Source organism: Euprymna scolopes, chromosome 44 (genome assembly GCF_053919585.1).
Source record: "Euprymna scolopes isolate OS-2025 chromosome 44, ASM5391958v1, whole genome shotgun sequence".
NCBI lineage: Eukaryota > Metazoa > Mollusca > Cephalopoda > Sepiida > Sepiolidae > Euprymna > Euprymna scolopes.
In genome coordinates, this window is record NC_136525.1 from 17,500,621 (window position 1) to 17,525,623 (window position 25,003).

General features: G+C 33.2%; 1 pseudogene; it reads right to left on the reverse strand.

Annotated features, from left to right (window-relative positions):
• Positions 1–21,326: 21,326 nt before the first annotated feature.
• On the reverse strand, positions 21,327–21,464 carry LOC145268901 (U2 spliceosomal RNA; annotated as a pseudogene).
• Between the last annotated feature and the right edge of the window lie 3,539 nt (positions 21,465–25,003).

Sequence of the window (25,003 nt, forward strand, 5' to 3'; positions counted from 1 at the left end):
TCTTGCTTTTTATAATATTTATTTGTTATATATTTGTTTTTTGACAACTTTTTCGAATCTATGTGTACAGTAATACAAACCCAAAAATTGTTTGTTTTGCAGTAAAAAAAAAATAAATAAAATGAAATATTCGACTTTCTCCAATAACAATAAAAGTTAAAACACAAATTCATTTATGATATTTTGATTAAAATTATCCCAAATGTGCAATTATAATAATTATTTTCCGAATGGAGAATTGTTCTTTTTCTTTAGAACATACATGGACAATCGGTAACACATATTGGTAGCCATATTTTTTTTATGATTGTTAGCATGACCACGTGGTTGAATATCGGAAGCTGTCTATACCTACAACTTAATTCGGAAGTGACGTTAGCTGTCATACGCATCGGGCTTCTTTCTCAGAAACGCATATCTTATATTTCTTTTATTAATATTATTGGAATTTTTCCCCCTTTTCCTTGTACATATTTGTGAATTATTCCACGGATGTCGGCCTTTTGAATTATTTGGGACCATCTTCCAATTACGTGATTTCCTTGGATTTTACTTGTGCGAATGAAAATTCAATTAACTTTCTTGGATTATATTCTTGGATTTTACCGTCGTTGGATAATTTACCTTTCACCAGACTATCCATTCACGTGTAATCACCTTTTTCTTCACCATATTCCCTATGCTTCACTTTTTGTTATCAAGTAAGATCTTTGACTTACTTGCAGTTTCATCAAATACTTTTGTATGCAAAATCCGATCCCGCATTTTGTTGATTCCTACCCTCTGATGAGAAGGAAAGTATTTCTTCGAAACTCCGCGGATTAAGAACTATCCACTTATTAAGTGTTTCCTTTTAAGATTAAATATGTTTTTTAACTCTTTTTCAAAGTGTTTATAACATGTTTTATTAACTATTTGCTCTTATATATATATATATATATATATATATATATATATAAATTCGATTGGCAAAATTTTAGAATAATTATAAAGAAGTGAACCATAGCGGAAATTTAGTCGACTAAAATAAGATGGAAAACGGGGTGAGGAAAAGGGAAAGTAAAAAAAAAAAAAAATGGGGGAAGTTACATGTAACAAATGTACAATTCAGTAAAATAAATAAGTCGATTAAAAACAAGATCGTTAAAATACACCCGAATATATATATATATATATATATATATATATATATATATATATATATATATATATATATATATATATAAATTCGATTGGCAAAATTTTAGAATAATTATAAAGAAGTGAACCATAGCGGAAATTTAGTCGACTAAAATAAGATGGAAAACGGGGTGAGGAAAAGGGAAAGTAAAAAAAAAAAAATGAGGGAAGTTACATGTAACAAATGTACAATTCAGTAAAATAAATGAGTCGATTAAAAACAAGATCGTTAAAATACACCCGAAAATATATATATATATATATATATATATATATATATATATATATATATATATATATATATGTATATATATATATATATATATATATATATATATATATATATATATATAAATTCGATTGGCAAAATTTTAGAATAATTATAAAGAAGTGAACCATAGCGGAAATTCAGCCGACTAAAATAAGATGGAAAACGGGTAAAGGAAAAGGGGAAAAAATGGGAGGAAGTTACATGTAACAAATGTACAATTCAGTAAAATAAGTCGATTAAAAACAAGATCGTTAAAATACACCCATTTTATTTTGTATTTTAACAATCTTGTTTTTAATCGACTTATTTATTTTACTGAATTGTATATTTGTTACATGTAATCCATATGTTTTTTCCTCACCCCGTTTTCCATCTTATTTTAGTCGACTGAATTTCCGCTATGGTTCACTTCTTTATAATATATGTATATATATATATATATATATTATAGGTTATAATATATGTATATATATATATATATATATATATATATATATATATATATATATATAATTAGGTTATCAAAGAGTATATGTTTATAAAAAGCCAAGCTTATCAAGATAGAAAAATCTTAACACTGTTAAAAGGAACAACCAATATTATTGCATGAAAGATGAGGAAAACCCCCGTTATATATAACTTTATTATATAATCAGATCAAAAAGGAAAAGTAAAAGAGAAAAAGAAGAAAGCGAAAGCTATTTAAGCCATGGCATTTCCAAGCTAAATGCTTCTTATCAGAAGAAGGGATGGACCATAATGATACAAAATGAAAATATCGATAAAAAAAAAACTGACTTAGATAAAATTTTCCATCGCTCTTTTTTCCAGTTCTGTTAGTATACTAGCAGGCCGCCCGGCATTGCCCGGTCGTAAAATACACTTTTAATGCAGATTTCTTATTTCTTATTATATTATATTGGACCCAATATATAATAATGATTTAAAAAATTAAAAAAAAAAATTCCCGTACGCCACCATCGAAAATCGAACCAAAACGTTTAGCTTACGATTTACCTTTTCATTTGATGTTAATGCCTGAGCTATAAAGACATGTTAACTGCAACGCTGAAATTTAAAATATGAACTAATAGCCATTAGGTTGCGCCTGCATATTCGTAATGCCGTCATTCGACCATCACCTGGTAAATTCTATTTTTTTTTTTTAAATTTTCACACTTTTGCACTGATTTTCCCCGAAATATACATATATATATATATATATATATATATATATATATATATATATATATATATACTTTTTGACAGCGAATAGTTTTTGATATCCAGTCCTGAACAACGTCTTCGACAAACTCATCTTCTTACCTGTCGCAGGTGTGATATCAATTACCTACTTAATGATCGAAATACTATTTGCTTTATAGAGTTTTGAAGAAGGCAGAGGAGGAGGAAGAAGAAGACGATGAAGAAGAAGAAGAAGAAGAAGAAGAAGAAGAATACGACGACAAAAAAAGAAAGTGAAAGAGAAGAAAAGGAAAAAGAACTAAATAAACAGGAAGATAAAAAAGATGAGGGAAGCGGTGAAGAAGAAGAAGAAGAAGATGGTGAAAATGAGACAAAGAAGAAGGTTAAAAAGAAGACAAAGAGGAAAGGGGAGAAGAAAAAGAAGAAGAAGAAGAAGAAAAAGAGGAGGAAGAAGAAAAAACGTATATATATATACATATATATATATATATATATATATATATATATATATATATATATATATATATATATATATATGTGAGTTATCTGTCTATCTGAAGCCGAAACTATACTATTATTTCTATTACTAATGGAGATTTTGTATCTGTTTGTCTGAAGCCGAAACTATACTATTACTTCTATTACTAATGGAGATTTGGTATCTGTCTGAAGAAAGGTCTATACGATTATTTCGATGAATATACTACCGTACCATCTTTCAATGTACAATTAAGTTGGCAGTGTAGTATTTGTTCTGTTGACCATTCTCCCAAGCTTTATCTTTTTTTTTTGGCGGGGTAAAATAGCGTACCTCAATAACAAATCTCGTTTTGATAAAATATTAATTCAACAAATTACTTGTGCTTGACGGGGATAAGAACATGCTAGAAGCGTACATTTTTAAGTTGAGCCGACGGAGGTTTGTAAGGCAAATAAGAGTCAGCAAAGAGCAGTTGAGATAAACGTAGAGATTAAAATCAACCATCATGATATCAGCTCTTGTTATTTCGAATAATAAAGTTGGGTTTCAGCTCAAGTGAGATCAAAAAAACTTGCACCGTTTTCTTATTTGTCGGCGAAAACAGTTTGCGAGCGCCTCTGCGTTAAAACGAACGAAACGCGACCATTTATCTTTGATACATCCGTGTCTATAAATACAGATTGACTTTTTGTGACATTATTTGAACACGAGGGAAATAATTATGCAATTTATATAACGAATACACACGCTCACATTTTTTTTTTTTAAATAACTTTCTTTGATCGAGGCCGGTCTTGGGGAGGATATATTTGTTCAAGCTCCACCCAGACACTTTAAAATGATTTAGATAATTATTGCCCCACGTTAGTTACCAGTAATAAGAGACCTTACAAAAGACACAAGACGCACCAGATAGATTCTCGCTTTTGAACGCATACACACGCCAAAAGTTGTGTATTCGATAGCCATTCCTGTAGCATGCCGTGCAACTGGTATATTCTAAGAAAATTCATATAGCAACTAAACACAGGGGTAAAATTAATTGTAGATCCATCATGGCCTCCATTTAGTCTCGATACCCCTTGTAAGAGTCCCTGTGTTTGCAATTGTGAAATAAGTTCCACAATCTACCGACCATACTTCTCCTGAGTCGGCACTGCTTGATTACAGTGGCAAAAAAATCTAAGACGACTGAAAACAATGCCGAGTTAAGCAAAGAGCACATACAGCACCTAGTATTCCTAAATTGTCACCCATTTTAGTACTAACCAGACTCAACATGACTTAACTTTGATGATCTAACGGGAACCTTAATCTAACGCGAGATTTGTTCAGTGTTTTATAAAAGACACAAGACGCACCAGATAGATTTTTTGCTTTTAAACGCATACACACACAAAAGTTGTGTATACGATAGCCATTCCTATAACAAGCCGTGGAACTGGTATATTCTAAAAACAAAATACGTATATCAGATAAACACCGAGGTAAAATTAATTTGAGATTCATCATGGCCGCTAGTTAATCTCGAAAGACAATGGATATTCCCTGTAAGAGTCCCTGCGTATGTAACTGTGAAACACAAGTTTCACAATCCAGCAACTATACCTCTCCTGAGCGGCAAGAAAAGTCCAGACGACTGAAAACAATATCGAGTTAAACAGAGAGCACATACAGTACCTAGTATTCCTAAATGGTCACCCATTTTAATACTAACCAGACTCAACATCGCTTAACTTTGATGATCTAATGTAAGATTTGTTCGATGTTTTTATGTTTTACTTACCAAATAACCATAAATATACTAATTGATAAATTCGACAATTGACACATTTCTAAAAATTTCTTTGATCGAGGCCGTTCAGGTGATATTTATTTAAGACCTACCCATAAGAGCGACCGGTCACTTTAGAATTATTTCAACATTTAGTGACAAACATTAGTCACCAGTAATAGACCTTCAAATGAAACAAGACACACGAGATAAATTTCTCACCTTTGCACGCATACACACAACAAAAGTTTTGATTTGCTGGCCATCTTTATAACAAGTTGTGTATTCGATAGCCATTCTTATAACAGGGCAGGCGATCTTGCGACTGTTATCTTCCAAGAAAATTCATGTAGTAGATAAATCTAGATGGAAAATTATTTTGTAAAATTTATCATGGCTTCCATTTAATCTCGAGAGACAATGGATACCCCCTGTAAGGGTGCCTGCGTATGTAATTGCAAAGTGCATGTTGCACAATCCACACACCAGACGTCTTATGAGTCAGCACTGCCTAATTACAGTGGCAAAGAGAAGTCCAGGACGATTGTAAACAATGTTGAGATAAGCGGAGACCACATACAACACCTGGTTTTCCTAAATTGTCACCCATCTAGTACTAACTAGGCTCAACATTGCTTAACTTCGATGATCTAACGGGAACCTGTATCATGTGAGATTTATATGATGTTTTTATGTCTAACGTACCAAATAACGAGAATCAAAAATAGGCAAATTGATAATTTTTTGGAATTATTGACAAATTGATAACTTTTTTTGAATTATTGACAAATTGATTAATTTTACAATTATTGACGAATTTCTATAAATGTTATCGAGGTACTTCCCTGCTTACTGCGGTTTGAAAGGTATTTGCATGGCTCTTGCTAAACCGATTGGAGAAGTATATCTGTCCTGATGTCCTTCCGGAATCGCAGTCTGGTTTTAAAGGTGGATGAGGAACCGTGGATATGGTGTTTTCTGCTAGACAGCCTTTGGAAAAATATATTGAGTAGCGTGTGTGTGGACTTAACCAAGGCATTTGACACCGTCAACCGTGAGGCTCTCTGGAGAGTGCTGGAAGGTGATGTAGTCGGATGGATAAAGAAAGTAAAACTGGTGGCTAAGCTTCAACATGTGCCAGACCTTGCCAGTTTTATTCCACTTTTTTTGCAGGGAGATTTGACAAATTTCTATAAATGTTACGATTATTGACAAATTGATTAATTTTACAATTATTGACAAATTGATAAACAGGAAGTTTGTCAGAATCAGACCAGACTATCTTGTAATCTTCCAAATGCGTCTGATGCCTTGCTGATTCTCTGTATTAGTTCCACATCAAAAGTGCCATCATTTGATAAGGTCACCAAGGTAGACAATATTTTTTACGACTTCTAGGCACTTTCCACAGATGAAAATATCAGATTCCACATACAGATCATCATAACTGTCAGTCCGAAGCAGGTACAAGCATTCGTGAAGAGATTCATCACTAATTGCATATCTACTAGGGAATGTGCCACCAGGTCAGCATCATCAGCATACAACAGCTCCCTAATAAATCCATCACTAACAAGTGTTTTGTCTTGGAATCTTCTGGGGTTGAACAGCTTTCTAGTTATTCGGAATCTAATATAAACACCCATATCGCAATCATGGGAACCATACCAGAGCACAGCAGTCAGATAGAGCGAAAACGATGTTGGTGCAGCTATATCACCCTACTTCACTTCATTAGTCCGAAAGCCGGCCATTGAAATTGACGCGACCTTTCATACTATGATGAAGTTGCTTGAACTTGTCTGTAAAAGCAGGTGTACAGCCAAATTTTTCCAGCACTCTCCAGAGAGCCTCACTGTTGACGGTGTCAAATGCCTTGGTTAAGTCCACAAACACCTGGCAAAGAGACACACGCTACTCAATATATTTTTCCAAAGGCTGTCTAGCAGAAAACACCATATCCACGGTTCCTCATCCACCTCTAAAACCAGACTGGGATTCCGGAAGGATATCAGGACAGATATACTTCTCCAATCGGTTTAGCAAGAGCCATGCAAATACCTTTCAAACCGCATTAAGCAGGGAAGTACCTCGATAATTTCCACAATCAGACCTTGCACCCTTTACTTTATACAAAATAATCAGAATGGTATCTAACAAGTCTTGGGCAACCGGGTCATCCTGCCATACTGATAATATCAAAGAGTGGACCACACAATGTACATTGACAACACCATGTTTTAACAGCTCAAAAGAAATGCCATCCAGCCCAGGGGCTTTGTTCGAGTTTATTTGTTTAATGCAGTCAACTGTTTCCACAAGAGTCGGTTCAACATCAAGTTCTGGACAAAAGGAACATTGAGGGATACTTTCTATTGCAGCAACATCAACATTGGATGGGTGGTGAAAAAGATCATGAAAGTGTTCATGCCATCGATGCATAATTTCATCTGAGGTTTTCAGCAAGGTTTTCCCATCACTCGCCAGGAGTGATGTAGTTGAAGAGGATTTCGGACTATAAGCCTGATGAAGCAGAGTGTAGAATGTCTTGACATCTCTATGATCGTGGAGAGGTCAGACCACCATTTGTTTTTTTTATTTGGTGCATACAGCACTGAACCTCACTCCGCACAGAAGCGAAAGCTGACCTGTTCAGAGGTGAAGAGTTAAGAAGTTTCAAATAAGCTTTCCGCTTTCTATCAATTTGAGGGTTAATTTGATTGAAATTATCAGTAAACCAATCTCGATGTCTGGGAACCTTCAATCCAAGAGCTTCAACACCTTTTTGGTATATTGTATCTCTTACTTAATCACAATCTGAGAAATCCATCTGGTTAAAAGCAAATTTCAAGGAACTTTGTGCGACCGGTCCTTCAATTTGGAGACATTAATACGCTTAGGCACTTTGACTCCATTAAAATAGCTTCTTTTTTTTTTTTGCGAATTATAATTTTCAGTTAAGCTCTGACCATTAAATAATCAGTACCACAGTCGGCATCACGCAATACTCTAACTTTACAACAATTTCCAAGATCACCACGTCCACACAATATGTAATCAAGCAAATGGACATGCTTGGACTGGGGATGGAACTAGGTCTCCTTGTTTTTCAGGTGAGAAAAAGTATTGATGATAACAAGATTTAGTTCACTGCAGAGATGGAGAAACAGCATACCATTTGAATTGACTCTACCAATGCCATATGGACCCAACGGAGACCAAGTCTCATTGTCTGATCCAACCCATTCATTGAAATCACCAAGAACCACCAAACTCTCAACACTTGGCAAACCGGTGATAACAGATCTAAGTATATGATAAAAGGAAGTAATATCGTCTTCAAACGAAGTAAGAGTCGGCGCATAGACAGAAAGAACATTCATGTAACGACTAAAAGCAAGGGAAATTTTCAGTCTCATTGCACGATTATTTATGCCAACTGGCTGCTCAATCTTGTCAATTAAGGAGTTCATAACCGCAAAGTCCACATCCGGCCTCGCGCATCTCCTTTTCAGATCTATCAGAAGATCACGTAATCTGACTCACGCTCAACCAGTTGATCCTCACCTGCGAAACGTGTCTCAGAGAGTGCAGCAATGTCTATATTGTATCTTTGCAATTCCTTAGCCAAAATTGCAGTCTTCTGTTCTAGTCTTTTACCATTGTCAATAAGTGTTCTCACATTCCATCAACAGAGCTGGAGTGGGTGTCGTTTAGCATATCTTCTGTTCCTTTTCCTGCTAATATAGCTAGCCGTCAGTCGTAGGTTGCTGACCAGCAGGTCAAATGCAGCTTTGTATAGAACGCATTTCTTGTCCCCTCCCAAATTCTTGGGCGAGCAGTGCTATCCTGAAAAAGCTGTGCAGTCACAAAAAGCCCCACCGAGCACACAACTGCCAAAGTATTGTTGCGAAAAGCGATGCCTTTTGTCTCTTGTGTGCAGATCAGTTATTACAGGCTTGCAGTCTATCAGGCCTACACGCGTCGCAACGTTTCCATCGCTATAGGACATTTATTATTATATTTTTTAGACGAATGTCAAAGGGAGTATCTGCACAAAGCTGTTATTACGGAGTCTTAGCTTTGTACGACAGCTAAGTCTCTTTTTCGGTTCACAATGTTGAGATCCAGCAACAAGCAAGAGCAAGATAATCCACAACAAGTCAAACTGGAGGGCAGCTTAATGCGGGTACTGGTCTTCCGCTTTATGTTTTTTTTTTAAATCAGAGATTTGCTTCTCCTAGAGAGGTTGCCTTAACCATGGCTTATGGGACCCCTCTCCACCACAATGCCATTCGATTCATGTCTATGACCTAGGTTGCTGAGCATCAGAGCATACTTTTTTTTTTTTACAAAGAAGTCACCACTTATTAAGGCCCGGGGTCACTCGAGGATAAGGGTTAATAAGTGTACAGTAGTCAATGGGAACATGTCGTAGTAATCGTTAGTAGTGGACATTTGGTATATTGGATTATTTAAGGGGATGGTTCATCAAAAATTTGTTTATATTGGGCTTTAAAACAACCATATTGTAGTCAGTTGGAGTTCTAAGAAAGAAGCTTTGTTCATGGAATTTACGTTCAGTGTTAGGCACAGATAAAGAGTGGGGGAAATTATTGATAGTGGTTTCAGCTAGACGAGTGTTTTTAGTGAAAGTCAGGCCGGGAGGGGGGTCATAGATTGGAGCTCAGGCGAGCAACTGCCATAAAAATAACGTTAAAGTAGGGATAGGCTTTCAAAGTCATTTCTGTGGGAAAGAAATTGCAGGGAAGAGGTTCTGTCGTGTTTAACACCCGTAGAGCTGGTTGCTGTGCCGGAGAGAGAATCATGCACGCCGCAGCTGACAGGATCTAATCTATTCTGGAGGCTTCTGTGAGGATTACCTCACCCTTTCCCTTTGAGTTAAAGAACATTGGCGCAGAAGGCAGTGGAGGTCAAGTTATATATAGGATATTCGCTATTCATCAGAGTCCCAACAATGCATAAAGAAAAACAAATCCCACACATACGATACGTAGAACAGGCAGTCATGAGTTGCGGTGTTTGTGCAAATTTTCGAATTGAGAGAAGCGTTTAAAACGGTAGAATTACTCAATGATCATGACGAAAGTGATGATGGATATACAATCAAATTAATTTAAACAATAAATAAATAAAAACAAATATATATATATATATATATATACACACACACATACATATATATACATACATATATATGCATATATATACATATATATATATATATATATATATATATATATATATATATATATCAAGACTGCATCATCTGGGAAACGCTTTCCTTTCAAAAACTACTTCATGGCTGGGAAGATGTGAAAGTCAGAGGGTGCAAGGTCAGGAGAGTAGGGGGGATGGGGAAGGATTTCATAACAACATGCCCGTGCTTCTGATGTGTAGACATGCGAGTTGTGGACCGGAGCGTTGTCCTGCAGGAGAAGGGCATCTTTGCTGATCTTGTCCCGCCTCTTGATTTCAATAGCTTCCCTTAATTTCCTTAAAAGTGAAGCATAATAAGCTCCTGTAATTGTGGTACCCTTTGCCAGGAAATCTGTCATAACTACTCCGTCCTGGTTCCAGAAGACTGTTAGCATGACCTTGCCAACGGAGGGCTTCACCCTTGCCTTCTTTGGAGGTGGTCAGTCCAAGTGCTTTCACTGCATTGACTGGTCTTTGGTCTCTGGATCATAGTGATGGACCCAGGTTTCATCCTGTGTAATCAGTCTTTTGAAAAACTTTGACTCATCTTCTTAGCACATCTCCAAATTCATCATCGAGCACTCGACGCGTTTTCGCTTCTGGAATGGTGTGAGCAACCTGGGAATCCATCTGGCAGACACCTTATACATATGCAAATGGTCATGAATGATAGTTTCCACAGACCCTGTACTAATCTTGGCATCTTGGGCTATTTGGCGAATAGTAATGCGCCGACCTTCCAAAATAGCAGCCTCAATTTGACGGACAGATGCCTCATCAATGGCAGGAGGGGGCGACCAGGTCTGGGAGCTGTTTCCACAGACTTCCGGCCATGTTCGAATTCACGATGCCAGCGTTTTACAAGGTCATATGATGGGGCATTATCACCATAAATTTCTTTCATTTCATCAAAAGTCTCCTGTTGTGTGCGTCTTTCAAATACAAAAACCGGATCACTGCTCGACATTCAACAGGCTCCATTTCACACCTTACTCAGTTCAAACACCTGTAAAATAGAAACTACAATTAGTTCAGAGCTGTAATTTGTCACATAATCTGTAGAGATATAAATCATTGCATATGCAAAATTTCAGCTAGATCAGATAAGTGGAAGTGGGTCAGGGGCATTATTATTGCACGCTTTTCGTGTATGTGTATATATATATATATATATATATATATATATATATATATATATATATATATATATATATATACTAGCTGTACCCGGCCACGGGTTGCTGTGGCTCAGTTTGTTAAAATGGAACACATGTGAAAGTAGAGAAAAGTTTGATTCTTTTTTTCAAGAGAATGTACAAATTATTTTTTTTAACAGATGTTAAGAAAATAAACAGAAAAATACTTCCATCATTAATTATGCAAAAAAATAAATAAAATGTTGATTTAGTGTTTCAATATGCTTATAAATTGCGATAAAACTTGCTGAGTATGCACTGTTTTACGGTTGTTGTAAAAATGGAACGGAAACTTAAATTTCGCTTCATTTTAATCTTTCTTAATTTTTTAATTGTGCCCCCCAAACGAATATAATCAAAACAGTAACATTCAACAATTGTACTTTATGTATATAAAACACAAAATGGGTGTTTGTATTACTGTACACATAGATTCGAAAAAGTTGTCAAAAAACAAATATATAACAAATAAATGTTATCAAAGCCAAGATAAGTTACTTTTCTGCCAAACTGGATATATTTTTTGTGTTTTTATTCAATGTAACATATTTATTCAGGTCGAAAAACATACAGTGTTTACCGATGTATTCGAAACTTCAAGATGGCGTCTCACACCCTCTTTAACACCGTAAGTATGGAAAAAGGTGTTATAAATAAAAAAAACTATACAAAATACTATTAAAACCCCGCCGAATATATGTCAACCTATGTCACGGTAACATATATTGAGCGAGTTTTTAACAGTATTTTATCCGTTTTTTTATTTATAACATCTTTTCCCACACTTACTGTGTTAAAGAGAGAATCAGACGCCATCTTGAATGTTCCAATACATCGGTAAACACTGTATGGTTTTCGAGCTGAATAAACATGTTACATTGAATAAAAACACGAAAAATATATCCAGTTTGGTAGAAAAGTAATTATTTGTTATAAATTTCTTTTTGGACAACTTTTTCGAATCTATGTGTACAGTAATACAAACCCCACAAAATATTTATTAAAAAAAAATTTTTTTTTTTTTAAAGTTAATAACGAAAGGGAAATAATTCCATTTTTAAACGAAAAAGTCAGTTTACCTAACTTACTGTACTAATGCTATTTTTTTAAGCAAGAAAAAAAAAGGTAAATATCCAGATACGCTACTACAGAACACCGACCACTCTAATTTGTTTTTTTATAGGTAATTGAGGTCGCTGACAACGAATCTGATAGTCAAACTTGGGGCAAATTTACCGTTTGCATGGTATTTACCCCTGAACCCACGAACTTCTTTCCACCATTTTGCAGCATCCGTTTATGCTACGCGCATGCACGCTGTAGCATAAACGACGGCTTCACCAAGCAAACTATGTTGGGGGAGGGGATTTTTTTTTCCAGGACATAGAATTTTCTAATTTTCAAAAATACATTATAGCACTTTTTGGGTGGAAAATTTAAAATTAGCTGAAAAAGAAATAAAATAAGAAAAGGAAAGCACACCAAGTTGGAGTAGGGGGGGGGTAATTTATCTGGGGGTTTTTTTTACCTGGAACATCGAATTTTCAAATTTTCCATAAGTAACGCACCGACATTTACCAATCAGAACACCTTTTTAACATTTTCCGAAGATTTGACTTTGTACATTGGGGGCGCGAGCGGGGGGGGGGCGGATGTGATGTTGGCGCGCGCGCGCCCCAAACATCACATCCCCCCCCCAAAAAAAAACAAATTAGAGTGGTCGGTGTTCTGTAGTAGCGTATCTGGATATTTACCAAAAAAAAAAAAATATTTAGGTTTGGCTATAAATTCCTAAACTCATTTCACCTTAAATAATTTAGGTGACTGAAATAGGAATCTAATTGAATCTTTAATTTCCTGAATAGTATCCGATAATTCATTTTTCTTCGAGTTATATCGAATACATTAATACGGACTTTAGGGGATTTTTTCGTAATGTTACTGTAAAAATTATTTTTTATTGTTACAAATTACGATGCTTTAAAAAAAGCAAAAATAAATTCTTGCGTTTTTTATTTACTACTGAAAACCATAACTTTAGTAAAGGTATTTTTTGTTTAAACAGAATAAAACATTTTCACCAAGAGTTAAGTAAAAATAATTAGTTCATTATATTCTGCGATCATTATTTGAAAAATACTGCAATTTTCATTAAAATTCGTTAATTTCCTGATTTTTGGTGAATTTTTAAGTAAAGGGAGGAGTCAAAATGTGTATACACTTTGGGCGTCGGCATTCATTTTTCGACCACGTGTGGTTAATTTAAATTAAAGTTCAATCACATGGTTTCATTATCAATAAACCCATTGAAAATTTACCGATATTGTAAACACATTCTGTTTACATTAAGCCTGTGGTGTTTTTTTTAGTTATGCAATGTTGTCAACTGAGATTTAAAAAAAACCCCGCGAGATCAGGAGAAAGAAATGTCCAGAAAATCGCTAGCCAGTTTGGCAGAAAAGTAACTTATCTTGCCTTTGATAACATTTATTTGTTATATATTTGTTTTTTGACAACTTTTTCGAATCTATGTGTACAGTAATACAAACCCGTGTACAGTAATACAAACCCCTTCGGGGAGATTGGAATGCCTCCCCCCCACCTAAAATGTACTTGGAAAAATCGATTTTATAGTGAGATTTAAGAATGGTTAGTCGAAAAAAGGTGAAAAACAAAACAAATAATCAATAAATAATTGTTACCAAAGGCAATAAATGCTACTTTTTTTTACTTACATGAATGAGTTTATTTTATGTTTTAAAGTATTTTCAAGCAATCTAATGCGGGTGTCTGGGTGCCAAATACCTCCAGATTTTCTAGAATTTCCCGCTAGATTGTAAACGAAATCTCCAGATCTAGCAGGAAAACCGCTAAATTGTAACACTGGTCACGTGACAGGAAGCGGTAATAAATAATTGTCCCTAAATAAAAAAAATGGCCTCTCGGTAGAAAGAAATCCACCTATTTATTATAGAAAAATTAAGTATAATGTTATAATTAAAAAGGAATATATAAAAACACACATGGATATAGTAAACATATTATACCAAAACGTGGAAGCCATCCGTCCAGTGGTTTTTTAGACAATTAACTTCGAACGAACCAACATTTACATTTTTATATATATATATATATATATATATATATATATATATATATATATATATATATATAATTATTTACTACAATAATTATTAAATACCTACAGAAACTAGTGTTTCAACATTTCGGGAATCATCAGTGCAGGGTGTCACGATCAACACCGGTCGATAGATTCGAACCCGGCAACAGAAGCTAATCCGTTCGGCCACCATTAATCACGAGAAACAGTGCTGAAATTTAAACATTTAATTTTTTTAATGTTTTAACGTCTGTCAGAGTGATCTAATCATTATATGATGGTCTGCCATTTAGCTGAAATATATATATATATACATATTTCTGTGGAAATATAGTTTATTTCTTTATAATATATACTAATCCTTATTTACAAAGCTCAATATAATTACAGAGCAATATAGCGAATGAATGACAAAAATATATAAATATATATATATTTTTTTCAAAATTCAAAATGGCGTAATGTAAACATATTTTAAGGTATTTACAGCTTCTCTTCCAATTTTCGAATTTTTAATCATGTTAAAACGCACTTTATTTCCTTTTGATGGATAGCTTGTTGCTATTTCTTCTGATGAGTTAAGGGCATAATAGATTCACTGATTGATATAATAATTAAGTGATTGATTTTGTACTACGAAACAGATACCGTCAAGAAGTGTAAATGTCAACTGAATTAAAGGAATAAATTGTAAGATGATCAACATCATGAACTTGGGAATATAAACTTTTGTCATTCATTCAATATATATATATATATGTATATATATATATATATATATATATATATATATATATATATATATATATATATATATATAAAGGGTTGATTAAGTAGATATGCATGTAATATAAGATGTTACGCCTTTATGTTGCGCTCTCCAAAGACCAATGTTGTTATCATTCAAGAAGTATTTGAAATTCTACCCTTCTCTGGGGCAGTCATTAGCCCAGCTATATAGCTTACCGTGCAAAATTAACTGGATACGCCCATCAATCTGAAGGACAATATGTATTTACGCTCTTATCATGCAAACGAGTTTTAAAATACGGTTTCTTTTAAAGATACACACACACACACGCACACACACACACACACACACACACACACACATATATATATATATATATGAAACAAATCAAAATTTTAAATATATATATATGTATATGAAACAAATCCAAAAAAAATTTTTAACTAAAATAAAATAAATAAAAATAAATAATAAAATAAAATAATTATAAAACGTATTAAATGAAATAAAAAAAATGTTTTTAAATAAATAAATAAACAAAAATATTTTAAAAGTACATGAAAATGGATGAATAATCAACAATAAAGCACAACATTTATTGATTAAAAAAATTGCAAAAAATAATAAAAGTAAATAAACGAACAAAACGCAATTTTTCTTAAGGAATGTGTTTCATTTTAACAAACTGAGCCACAGCAACGCGTGGCCGGGTACAGCTGATATATATATATATATATATATATATATATATACATATATATATATATATATATATATATATATATATATATATATATATATATATGGTGATTGCCACTTCTTGACAGAAGAAGACCATCTTTCCCTTGCTTTTTAAAAAAATTTTAATGTTGTTATTCGTTTTGATATAAAAAATATTTCTCGTTGTTCATTTTAATTTTAAAAAATATTTATTGTTGTTCATTTTAATTTTAAAAAATATTTATTGTTGTTCATTTTAATTTTAAAAAATATTTATCGTTGTTCATTTTAATTTTAAAAAATATTTATTGTTGTTCATTTTAATTTTAAAAAATATCCATCGTTTAATTTTAAGTGCATTGCTTCATACTTGTTTATTGCTTAATCATTGCTTCATACTTGTCTGTTGCTTAATCATTGCTTCATACTTGCTTATTGCTTCATACTTGTTTATTGCTTAATCATTGCTCCATACTTGTTTATTGCTTGATAATGTCTTAATACTTGGTTATTTCTTAATCATTGCTTCATAATTGTTTATTGCTTCATACTTGTTTATTGATTAATCATCGTTTCATACTTGTTTATTGCTTAATAATTGCTTAATACTTGTTTATTGCTTCATAATTGCTTCATAATTGTTTATTGCTTAATCATTGCTTCATACTTGTTTATTGCTTAATCATTGCTTTATACTTGTTTATTGCTTCATAATTGCTTCATAATTGTTTATTGCTTAATCATTGCTTCATACTTGTTTATTGCTTAATAATTGCTTTATACTTGTTTATTGCTTAATAATTGCTTCATACTTGTTTATTGCTTAACCATTGCTTCATACTTGTTTATTGCTTAATCATTGTTTCATACTTGTTTAGTGCTTAATCATTGCTTCATACTTGTTTATTGCTTCATGCTTGTTTATTGCTTAATCATTGCTTCATACTTGTTTATTGCTTAATAATTGCTTCATACTTGTTTATTGCTTAATCATTGATTCATACTTGTTTATTGCTTAATCATTGCTTCATAATTGTTTATTGCTTAATCATTGCTTCATAATTGTTTATTGCTTAATCATTGCTTCATAATTGTTTATTGCTTAATCATTGCTTCATAATTGTTTATGACTTAATCATTGCTTCATACTTGTTTATTGCTTAATAATTGCTTCATAATTGTTTATTGCTTAATCATTTCTTCATAATTGTTTATTGCTTAATAATTGCTTCATAATTGTGTATTGCTTAATAATTACTTCATAATTGTTTATTGCTTAATCATTGCTTCATAATTGTTTATTGCTTAATAATGTCTTCGTAATTGTTTATTGCTTAATAATTGCTTCATACTTGTTTATTGCTTAATCATTGCTTCATACTTGTTTATTGCTTAATCATTGCTTCATACTTGTTTATTTCTTAATCATTGCTTCATAATTGTTTATTGCTTAATAATTGCTTCATAATTGTTTATTGCTTAATAATTACTTCATAATTGTTTATTGCTTAATCATTGCTTCATACTTGTTTATTGCTTAATTATTACTTCATACTTGATTATTGCTTAATCATTGCTTCATACTCGTTTATTGCTTAGTCATTGCTTCATATTTGTTTATTACTTAATCATTGCTTTTTACTTGTTTATTGCATTATAATTACTTCATAATTGTTTATTGCTTAATAATTGCTTCATAATTGTTTATTGCTTAATAATTGCTTCATACTTGTTTATTGCTTAATAAGTGCTTCATACTTGTTTATTGCTTAATCATTACTTCATACTTGTTTATTGCTTAATCATTGCTTCATACTTGTTTATTTCTTAATCATTGCTTCATACTTGTTTATTGTTTAATCATTGCTTCATACTTGTTTATTGCTTAATCATTGCTTCATACTTGTTTATTGCTTCATACTTGTTTATTGCTTAATCATTACTTCATACTTGTTTATTGCTTAATCATTACTTCATACTTGTTTATTGCTTAATCATTACTTCATACTTGTTTATTGCTTAATCATTACTTCATACTTGTTTATTGCTTAATAATTGCTTAATACTTGTTTATTGCTTAATCATTGCTTCATACTTGTTTATTGCTTCATACTTGTTTATTGCTTAATCATTACTTCATACTTGTTTATTGCTTAATCATTACTTCATACTTGTTTATTGCTTAATCATTACTTCATACTTGTTTATTGCTTAATCATTGCTTCATACTTGTTTATTGCTTAATCATTGATTCATACTTGTTTATTGCTTAAATTCATATTTCATGTTTTCAACACTTGTTTTCTTCTTCGAACATACGAAACTTGACATGCATATTTTCTATATATTGAATAAAGTTCAGTTTTACTATTAATCGAATAGCGTTACTTTCTTTTCTTCATTTTAAGTGTAATTCATAATTTAGTAATGAACGTATTTTAGTCTTTTAAATCCATGAAACAACGAAATGTTTAATTTCCTTTAAGGCATAAACACACATTTTTTTTCGTTTTTAATCATTTTTTTTTAAATATTGAATGCGTTTCAGTACGATCATTGTGTCTCTTATTTTCTTTTTAATGCAATTTTTAAGTTTTCTAATGCTTTAAAAAATGTTTTTTATCATTACCGATAGTCTGGCTTTTCGATATATCTTTCTTGCTATGATCTTTGCGATGACGTCACTTTTCAGCTCACTGGCCTTTTAGACATATATTACGAAGGCCGTATTACAACCCAACCGTTCGCAAGGAGAGGACAGCTTTCGGCCAACTGATTCCGCTGGGTAAAAATTAGTCGAGGGGGGGCTTATAAGTAGTGATGTGTATTTGTCTCTCTATACAATGAAATTAGATCTGACGAAATATTTTTCTCACATCTATTATCTAAAAATAGAATTGACGAAATTGTCCCTCTCTGTGCTCCTTTAGAAGGGGGCCTTAAAAAGGCCTTTAATATTCTGACTTGCTTGCTACTCATATGTAACAATATATATATATATATATATATATATATATATATATATATATATATATAATGGGAAAATTATTCTAAACTCGCATTTGGGTAAAAATGCACTTTTGTAAATAATTGAATTCATTCAAAACGTATCGAAAAAAAAAACATCTAAATAAATCACGATTTATCCAAACAATGGTGCGAGATGGATCAGCGGATAAAGGGTTAAGACTCATTACCGTGGGGTCCTGGTTTCGAATCTCACTGGATTCAGTCACTCTGATGAGTCGTAGACGACGAAACACGTGTCAGTGGATAATTATATTTTAAAAATAATGTATATATATGTATATATATGCATATATATACATAATATATATATATATTTAATAATTATTATAGTAAAAAATAAATACATATATATATATTACAATTATAAATAATAATTACTCTTTATACCTAAAGACACTTGTGTTTCATGCTTTCGCAATCATCAGTGTAGGAGGTGACAATCGATGAAGCCACCTTTGACCCCATTTACCTCCGAGTCATTAAACAGTTGCCACAGGAATTAATCAAATTCAGTATTCATAAACGTCAAATTCGAGTGTAGGCAGTAAACAGTCTAGAGTATTCAAACAGGCGTAATCCTTAAGTATTCTTAAAGGAACTTAATAATTATAATTATAAATAATAATTATTATTCTTTATACGTACCGACACTAGTGTTTTACCCTTTCGCAATCATCAGTATATATCTATCTATCTATCTATATATATATATATATATATATATATATATATATATATATATTTAAATAAGGGAGTAGTCACCAACAATGTGTATTTTTTAACATTATTTTATTATTCCGTGTCTTGGTTTTTCATTGAGAATTATGTTTGGATCATTGTAATAATGTTTTTAAGTCATTGAAATCGTTTACGCGCGTTTCAGACGGTCTGTGATGCGTCCTCGTCAGAAATTATTTTCAAATGTGTAAAAATGGCGATTTTTGTAGTTAATTTGAAGTTTTTTTCCAAGGGCTGGAGGCTTGTAAGTGTTTATTATTCATTGGTATGCTGAATTTTTATTGCTTTTTTATTTGGCTTGTCCAGGGAGACATTGACCTCGCTGTAGTCGCTATCTCTTTCTGCTAATGTTTTTTTCTTTTCCTTTAGGGTGGGGTAGGGTGTGTGTGTGTGTGTGTGTGTGTGTGTGTGTGTGTGTGTGTGTGTGTGTGTGTGTGTGTGTGCACGCGTGTGTGCGTGCACGCGTGTGTGCGTGTGTGTGTTTGCTTTTATTGGTTTGGGAATGTGTATATTGTTTTATAGTATTTTGGGGTTATTTGCTTCCTTAGGAAGGCGGCTGTGGTCCGAGGTCGTTACTAATGTGTATGTGTGGGGAGGGGGGGACTGGCTCTTCTGAAATAAGGGTAGGGGTGCTTTCATTCTATTTTGATATTTATTTTTTGGATTCTTGGATTTTAGTATTGTGATTTTTCGTTTTAGTCTTATATTATGTTTGTTTAGAAAGAGGGGTGTATTTAAAATAAGGAGATTTTTTAATGTTTCTATTTATTTGTCTCCCCATGTGGGTATGGCCAGACCCAGGATGGGTTCCTAGTGTGGGGAAGATATATATATATTTGTATATATAAATCAAACGTCTGGTTTGTTACTTCTTTAACAACTAAAAAAAACACCGAACCGATTGCTTCTACATTTTTGTATAGTATTTTCAGTTTACTCATGCGTGTTTTTATATATTTCTTTTTAATTATAACATTATGCTTGATTGTTATTTAATAAATTAGGTGGTTTTATTTGTCACGATCTGGCCATTTTTTTATTTGGGGGAAAATCACATCACCGCCCACCGTCATGTGACATCATTAAAAGGAACTTTTTGTCTCGTTTCATGATGTGTTTACAATATGGGTAAATTTTAAATGGATAACATTTAATAACGTGATTATTGAAAATTTAATAATTTGATTAAAATTTGATTTAAATTAACCACATGTGGTTGCTTTCCTGTCAAATATTCATCGAAAATGTCGACATATCCAATGTGAACGGTAAAAGAAATACTAAAAAGATATATCAAATTGATTTTTTCATTTAAAATTAAATTATTTGATTTTAGTTAATACAATTTTATTTTTATGAATAACAAGGCCGATAGCCATTAGTCACGTGCTCTCGTGTAATGAATGAATGCGTGAATGTAGGATTCACGTAAAATTCTTAAAGATAAATGACCGAAAATGGGCTGAAATAACTTAAATAAATAAAAAGTTAAAATGACTTAGAATGACGTTAATGAAATTAAGGATGAATTAAATGACCTTAAGAATGACTTGAATGCTTAGAAAATAACTGAAATCCTTCAAAAACAACTTTAATGATCTGGAGAATGACTTCAATGACTTTGACTGGCTGGTTGGTAAGTGGGTAAGCATTTTACATTAAATTAATACACAAAAGTGATCCCCCACTTTATATCACAAAGTTACAAACATAAGTACAGCATGTAGTAAGAACAGATACTACACTTTGATCTTGGCCAAAAGGCCAAGAAAAGGGTACTTATTTGCCCCCCCCCCCCCGCCGAGCAAAATAGGCACAAGGCCGATTTTTAATGTGGAGAGTGAAGGGGAAATGGGGACCAACTCCCCGGAGAGTAGGGGAGCTGAATACTGACAATTCGTATGAAGGGTTGCCCCTACATTGACTAAGGTCTTATATGTAGGGTTGCCCCCATATATAGTCTTTGCTTGTAGTATCTGCCGGAACAGATGGTATTTATTTGCTCCCCCACCGATCAAATTAGGCACAAGGCCGATTTTTAATGTGAGGAGTGAAGGGAGGGGAAAGGGGAAAAGGGGACCAGCTCCCGAGAGGTGGGAAATGGGAGCTGGTTAAAGGTCAGGCATGTGGGGTTGCCCCCACATCTGGTCTTTGCTAGTCATAGCTAGTCATAGCTTGCAGTATCTGCCGGAACAGATAGTGTTTATTTGCTCCCCCACCGAGCAAATTAGGCACAAGGCCGATTTTTAATGTGAGGAGTGAAGGGAGGGGGAAGGGAAAAAGGGGACCAGCTCCCGAGAGGTGGGAAATGGGAGCTGGTTAATGGTCAGGCATGTGGGGTTGCCCCCACATCTGGTCTTTGGTAGTCATAGCCAGTCATAGCTTGCAGCATCTGCCGGAACAGATACTACACTTTGATCTTGGCCCGAAGGCAAAACAAAAACTTCAAAAGCTAAGAACAGCATCTATTAACAACAGACCTTTTATCACAAAAGTGTTACGGACAGACTGACCAACAAAAGTGTTACGGACAGACCGACCGACCGACCGACCGACGGAGTGACTTATCGAGTCGCTTGCACGCGACTAAAAATAAAGTACGATAGTTAAATGCTTTTTCTTTCGATCAAATTCCTTCAATTAAAAAACGATCAAAACGGAGCAAAAAAAAAAAAGGCGGACGTTAGCGAGATTACCCACCTGCCAAATTCCACAAGTTTCACTTTTTTAAAAACCTTTTTCCTATTAAAATCATCGATTACATACTTAAGTTTTAGACTATAAGAAAAAAAAATGAAAAAACATTTTTTATAACTTTCACGTCGAGGTTCATTTTTCAATTATAACGTTGTACTAAATTGAATACGAAATTTATTGTATACTGAACATTCACGTGAAGTTAGAAAAAATGTTCTTTCAAATTTTTTATGACCTGTAACTTAAGTGTGTAATAACAGGAAAAAAGTTAAAAAAAAAAAAAAAAAAGTGAAAATTGTGGAATTTAGGGGGGGGATCTCGTCAACGTCCCCCCCCCAAAAAAAAAGTCGAAAAGAACCTCTCTCAACCATACGGACAATAATTTGATTTCGTGTTTCTAATAAGAGGGATCAATTTACTAGGACTTTATATTAGAAACTGAGCACCCCTTAAAAATATTTAATTATTGAAGTTTTTGCATTTTTGTTAAATTAGTTAGTTTGCAATCGCTTATGATCTACTGAAAAATTGGAAAAAGACGAAATTAGGAAGAATGGTACTCTTCCAGAATTTGACCTGAATCCTCGGGTCCAATTATGGGTTAGGGCTAGACTAGCAATTACCGGATTAAGCTGAGCGTTCTTCAAATATTGAAATACTAAATCGATATTTTCTTGCATAATTAATGGGGGTGTGACAAAAAATAATTTGTATATCGTCTTGAAAATAAAAAAAATTCTATACTTTCACCTAATAATTTACAGTTTTCATAAAAAGCATTCATCTTTTCTTATAATAAAAAAATCTATTTTCTAAGAGAAACGTTTATGACAATTTTCTATAAAACATGTAAGTTTCTTGGAAAAAACTTTCACCTAACAATTTACAGTAAAAAAATCAATTTTTTTTACAAAACAAATGCGAAAAAAAAATAAAAGTAATTAAAGAATACAAAATGCGACTTCTGGAAAAGAAATATATATTCGATAAATTTGCAGTAGGTTTTTGTTATTTTATATTAATTGTATTTCTATTTTTTCCCCCAGTTTGTTTTGAAATTCGTCTGCATCTGTTACTTTGCTCGGCTTCTCCGGTGACTGCCGGTCAAACCCTAATCATAATTGACGAAAATTTCCGAGGATCTGGGTCAAGTTATGCAAGAATACCAAAAAAAATATATGAGGTTTTTCATTGTGCAGGTCTGTCGATAAAAAGGGCGCTTCTTCATTACTGTAGTGAAATTGGCCAGCTGAAAAGTTGATATTTAATTTACAAACAAAAACAAACATGATAACTCGTAATATTGTTTGTCAATCACAACAATAACCAATGTAATATACCTGATTGTCGTGTCACAATTATTTCGATCTTCAATAATTACACGAAAAAATAATTTCGGCTGTTTGTTTGGTCACGTGACATGTGACGTAAACACAATGGAAATAGCTAAAATGTATCTTTGATAAAACACTATACTTACATCCAAAAAGAAAATCGGCTAAATGTTTTTACTTTTCGAGATTTTTCAGTGCGTGTTCACATACATGTCTATAGTAAAATTTAACCCTCACGTTTTCCCTTCTGTCAACCGTCAATAAGAACAAGCAGTGAACGTTCATTGTATGATTTAAACGAATATGCCATTTTAATTTAAAATATTGAGCTTCGCAATTCGCTTGGCGTTTGCAATAACCATTAACACGGTTCAGGGACAATTTTTACATTTGTGTGACTTGCTCCATGATTACTTCTCACATGAACAAGTATATGTTACGTATACTACAGTCGGAAATCAGATAATTTCTACATCTCCACAGAAAAACGGACACCTCAAAGTACTGTGTATCTAAAAATATCGAGAACATAGACATAAGACATATATTTTGTCTTTTTTGTTTTTGTGTTACATTTAAATAAACTGGGCCACAGCAACGCGTGGCCGGGTACAGCTAGGTATATATATATATATATATATATATATATATATATATATATATATATATATATATATATATATATATATATATATATATATGATCAGTAGAAAATGGTGTTAAGCACCCACACTCTTTGCATTATATTTCACCATGGTCTTTCAGATGGCATTTGGGGGTTGCTCTGATGGTGTCTATATTCGTTACCAAACTACTGGGGGGGTTGTTCAACATTAGGCGCTTAACGCAAGTACAAAGGTACTCACGAACACGATCCGTGACTTGCTCTATGCGGATGACTGTGATCTGGTGGTTCATACGGTAGCTGATATGTAGCATCTTGTGGACACCTTTGCGGTTGCCTGCAGCGCATTTGGCCTGACTATTTATATGAAAAAAAAAAACTGTCTTAATGTATCAGTCTGCTCCAGGCATGCCATACTATGAGCCATCAATTTATATCTGTGGGTCAAGGATAGCGGTTGTCACTAAGTTTGTATACTTGCGTAACACACTAAGTATGTCCGGTTCCCTGGATGATGAGGTATCGTTACGGATCAGCAGGGCAAGTGATGCCTTTGAAAAGTTGGACAGGCCTTTGTGGGGCTGTCATGGGATCTCGATGCCAACAAAGATTAAGGTTGATGCCGCATGCTCTTCTCTATGCCTGTAAAACTTGGACAAC